The sequence below is a fragment of the Zingiber officinale genome, unplaced genomic scaffold (genome assembly GCF_018446385.1).
Source record: "Zingiber officinale cultivar Zhangliang unplaced genomic scaffold, Zo_v1.1 ctg251, whole genome shotgun sequence".
Lineage (NCBI taxonomy): Eukaryota > Viridiplantae > Streptophyta > Magnoliopsida > Zingiberales > Zingiberaceae > Zingiber > Zingiber officinale.
This window is the reverse complement of record NW_024589922.1, coordinates 1,439,185-1,444,465: the sequence shown is the minus strand read 5'-3', so window position 1 is coordinate 1,444,465 and position 5,281 is coordinate 1,439,185. Positions and strand designations below refer to the sequence as shown.

At 44.0% G+C, this 5,281-nt stretch overlaps 1 long non-coding RNA gene across 1 annotated transcript; it reads left to right on the top strand.

Annotated features, from left to right (window-relative positions):
• The first annotated feature begins 3,555 nt into the window (after window positions 1–3,555).
• LOC122037307 lies at window positions 3,556–4,718 on the top strand. The gene is made up of 3 exons (XR_006127610.1): window positions 3,556–4,138; window positions 4,235–4,514; window positions 4,658–4,718. It is a non-coding gene; the product is annotated as an uncharacterized LOC122037307 (long non-coding RNA).
• Window positions 4,719–5,281: the final 563 nt, after the last annotated feature.

Sequence of the window (5,281 nt, the reverse complement as noted above, 5' to 3'; positions counted from 1 at the left end):
GTTATGGTAGATGCAGATGTGTTCGATATAATATTCGAGGTATCTTGTTGATTATATTTGATTTGTGGATACACTTGTGTCAATTAGACTTTATTGGAAGTATAAAAGTGATTATACTCATTTGGTATGTGTTAGGTGAGTATTATTGGAGGTGTATTGTTGATTATACTACGTTGATTATGCACACGTGTTCAGTGTGTATTGTTGGAGGTATCATACTCAATATACCTGAGTTGTGTATATGTTTGGTGTACAATAATTGGAGGATTATGTCGATTATACCTATGTTGTGTGTGCACGTGTGCCAGGTGTATTGTTGGTAGTATCATGAGGAATTCTACTTATGTTGAATGCAGGATGTGGAGTGTCTGCATTATGTCATTTGTTGGACTACCTTGTCAACCCATTTTCTTATCGGCGGGTGACCCACTACGATATTGATTGAGTTGACTATAGATTTGATTTGCTTACTGGGTGGTTATACCCTAGGCTTACCCACAGTGATCTGTGGTAGAGAGATCTTGTGCAGTCTCTAGCTAGATAGTTAGGTGCTTTGGGCACTTATGTATTGTTGTGGTAGAGTGTAGCTCCCACATGTTATGGATCGTTTGTGGTAGAGCATAGCTTCCACATATTCTGGATTCCCACATATTTAGGGATTGTTTTGTATTGGAGCGTAGCTCCTATATATTGCGGATTGTTTGTAGCGGAGCATTGCTCCCATATTTATTGTGGATACATATTTTGGATTATTTGTGGTGGAGCGTTGCTCCCACATAGGGAGGATTTCTTGTGGTAGAGCGTTGCTCCCACATTTGTGGTATTTCGTGTGATAGAGCATTGCTCTCACACTGGAGGTTCTATTCTTTGGTGATTATATATCGTTGGTGATTAGATCTGTTTATTGTTGAGGATCTTATGGTTAGGAATGTCTGTGATACGGACATTATGTGTCTTGGTTTTACCATTAGTGCTTGTGGTGCCCTAGATATTATCATGGACTCGATGATTGGGGTATCCCTAGAATGTTTGGATCAGTTTCCATTGTCTTTGTTGATGATGTTGTGATTTATTACGGATTTGAGGTGAGTCACGTACACTACCTTTGCATAGGTCTAAAGATGTTTCGACGAGAACATGTATATGTGATTATCAGTAGTGCTGATTTGGTTGTCTTCTGTGAGATGTTTGAGACACATGGTCACCAGTAGGAGTATACCGTGGTTCCACAGGAGATCGAGGTTATTACCGTTGGGAGTAGACGGAGTCTATAGAAGAGGCTCGCAACTTCCTTTGTTTGGCTCGATATTTCCGGAGATACGTTGAGGGTTTCTCACGAATTGCTATGCTACTTACACGCCTGATCAGGAAAGGCGTGAAGTTCACTTGGACTGAGGTTTGTATGACCAGCTTATAGGAGCTTAAGCGGAGTTTAGTGTCGGCTCCGATTTTTGGTTGTACCTTCTAGAGAGGACGAATTCGTGCTCTATACCGACGCATCTCTACCGGGTTTGGACGCTGTTCTGATGCAGCACGATAAAGTAGTCTCCTATGCTTCTCGTCGGTTGAAGAAGCATGAGAAGAACTACCCTGTACATGATCTGGAGCTAGTCGCCATTATTTTTGCCATGAAGATTTGGCGACATTATTTATATGACGTTACATTTGAGATTCTCACTGACCGTAAGAGTCTCAAATATCTGTTTTACTTAGAAGGAACCTAATCTCCGACAGAGGAGATGGATGGAGTTCCTGAAGGATTTTGATTGTATCATTAGCTATCACCTAGAGAAAGCTAATGTGGTTGTCGACGTACTTAGCTGGAAGTCTAGAGTGACTTTGGCTTGCCACCGAGTTGTGGTCACAGACTGGTTACCATGGTTGCTCAGTTGTCGATCAGTACGAGGATCCGAGAGCCCTAGGCTGTATTTGCGGGTTATTTGCAGCCAGATAGCTTCCGGGTAGCCGACCGAGTTCACACGAGACGAGGAGGGTATTATATACTTCCGAGGTAGATTATGCGTACCTTAGTCTCATCCGGTCTTATAGAAGTTACTTCCGGAGGCTCATCGCTCATGATTTGCTGTCCACCCAGGCGGTACCCGTATGTACCGAGATTTGAGATGTTCCTATTGGTGGAACAGTATGAAGACAGACATCGCGGATAATGTAGATAGATGTCTTGTCTGTCAGCAGGTGAGGGCTGAGCACCAGATACCTGCCGGATTATTTTAGCGGATTTCTATTCCTGAGTGGAAATGGAAACATATTACCATGGACTGTGTGGTGAGTCTGCCTAGAACACGATGAGGTCATGACACGATTTGGGTAATCATTGATTGATTAACCCAACCTGCGCACTCGTTAGCGATCCGGAAGACTGATTTCCTGGATCGATTTGGTAGATCCGCTTTTGGGAGATCATCGATTACGTGGTGTTCCGTTGACTATTGTTTCGGATAGAGACCTGATTCACGCCTCGTTTTTGACAGAGTCTGCAGCAGACCTTGGGCACGCAGCTCTGTTTCAGTACAGTTTTTCCATCCTCAGACAGATGGATAGTCACAGCGGACCACTCAGACTCTAGAGGACTTGCTGAAGTCTTATGTACTAGATTTTGGAGGCAGTTGGGAGGACCATTTGCCGTTGGTAGAGTTCGTCTACAACAACGGTTTGTATTCGGTTATCCAAATGCCACTGTTGAAGCGTTGTAAGGTAGGCCTTGTCGGACACCCATCCTCTGAGATGAGATTGGGGAGGCCCAGTTATTGGGACCTCATAGAGCTCAGCTTGAGACCAAGTTAGTCCGTACTATCAGACGGAGGATGTCAGAGGCGTAGGACTGCTAGAAGGGTTATGCAGACCTGAGTCGGAGACTCTTAGAGTTTTCTGCAGGCGACTATATTTTTCTGCGAGTCTCACCCACGAAAGGGGTGAAGGGATTGACCTCAGAAGTAAGCTAACTCCGTGATACATTGGACCTTTCCAGATCTCGGAAAGGATTGGAGCGGTAGCTTACCGATTGGCACCACCACCGTCTCTGGCAGGAGTTCACGATGTATTCCACGTATCTATGTTGCGGAGATATGTGCCCGACCCGACGCATGTGCTAGCTGATATTCCAGTTCCAGTTCAGCCTGACAATACTTATGAGGAGGCTACTTGGGAGCTTGAAGATACGATCCGAGCTCGATATCCCCATCTTTTCACTTGAAGTATGTGAGTTTATTTACCGTTCAGCATTAATGATTATTATCTGTTATTAGTACTTGCTGACGGTAGATACTGAAATTTGGGGACCAAATTTTTATTAGTGGGGGAGAATGTAAAATACCGGAAAAATGACGAATATTAATAAGGGAATTTTTCGAAATTTATGGACATTTTTCAAGAATTTTTCGGAGCTCGTACGGACGAGTTAACGGGGATAAAAATGAGGGCCGAAAAAGCCTGTTTAGGCTACCCAATTTTAATAAGGAAAAGTTTTATTTTTCTTTTCCTTTTCCCTTTTCTTTTTCCTTATATTTTTTTTCTCTCCTCGTTACTGTGCCGAGCCCGAGCCCTCATCCACTCCACTCTTCTTCTCTCGCGCCCGACGCCGGCCCTAACCGCCGGCCGGCGGTTTCTTCCTCCCGAGCCGCACACCCGAAGACCTTTTCTTCATCTTCTTCTCCACCCGAGCCGAAGCTTTCCCCTGCCCTAAAATCGCCGAAAGCTTGCTCTATGCCCACTGGTGCCGACGCCGAGCACTGCCGCTCTTCCTCAGCCCTAGCCGCCGCACGGGACATTGCCGGCCACCAGGACCGACCCAGGCCGCTGTCGCCGTGGGGATCCCAGCGCCGCCGACGCCCTTCTCCCGTTTCTCTCTGCCCTAGTTTTGCACAGTGTCACCGCTACCACAACCGGCAACCGGCTGTCCTCCCTCTGCCGACGCCGACTCCTCCACTGTGCAGTGCCTAGCCGACTCCTTCCTTTGTCCTAGGTTCCCTCTTGTTGCTGGATCCGAACCCTAACTCCTCTGGGTTGGGTTGTGGTCAGCCTACCCGACTGGTAATTTTTCCTACTGCGCCACCAGCTGCCTTCTTCCTGCTTCGCCACCAGCTGCCGGCAGAGAGAAAAACAAGGGCTATCGAGTTGGGTAAGGCAAATAAAGAGGTATTTCAATTGTTGATTTGGGATCTTATGTTGGATTTGTTGGCTGATAACAGTGGTATTTGTCACTGATTTCTCACAGCAGCTTCTCCGGATCTTGGCAGTAAGTTCTATAGGATTTGAGCAGTGTTGAGGCATCAGGGAATTTGGGTAAGGTTGGTGTTAAGTTAATTACTGTTGAGGTGAGTATGGGAAGATGAACTTGATGATTTCGATAGTTTGAGCTATTGGTATTACTTTTGTTATGTAAGCATAGGGTTAATTATATTAAATCCTGTGTAGACCTTATATGGTGATTTCCTTTGCAGACATTGTTGGAGAAAGCCCTAATCGCTGTGATCTTCCTTTTGTGTGATCCAGAGGTAAGGCTTAATGAATACAATCAAATATGTTGGTTGATTTTTGGTGTAATTAGGGTTAATAAAACTAACCTTAGATGGTCGATGGATTAGAAATTTATTTAGCTATTTGTTTATACTTAGCTAAATTATACTATTTATCACAGGACCTTGACGCGAGACAAGTTTCTTAACGTCCGGATTTGGACTGATTGGATCTTTCCTATTGGAGGCGGGTACCTCTTGACTTATCTTTTATGATATTGTCATTGGATATGCATAGTATTTTATAACTACATGCAATGAACATGTTTGCCTTTGGTATGTCACTGTTTGATATCCATAGCATGTTAGGTTTGTCACCTGTGATGTATCCGTGCTTATATCTCGTGATTTGTTGCCATGATTATCTTGTTACCATGAGTATTTTAGTTTCTAGAGTGACATACCATGCTTACTGAGGTTAGGACTAGGATTTGGATTGTTGTTTCTGGCCTGTGTATCTAGATTATCTGATACTTAGGTTTTTGTGCCATATCAGATTTGTATACCTCTATTTGTATATCATATATGATTCGGGTGTTTAGACCCTGATTCTTTGATCTGTGTATATTGTTGGTACATATGCTATGGAAGAGGGATATGATTTGGGTCTAGGTTGTTATACCATAGAGGACCTGTATGTCCTAGATCCGTGGACTGACCTACTGATACTGTGGTACCCATATTATGTATATATGGATTTTTCTATGCTGATCAGGATATTCCATACTTATTTTGTTCAGGACATA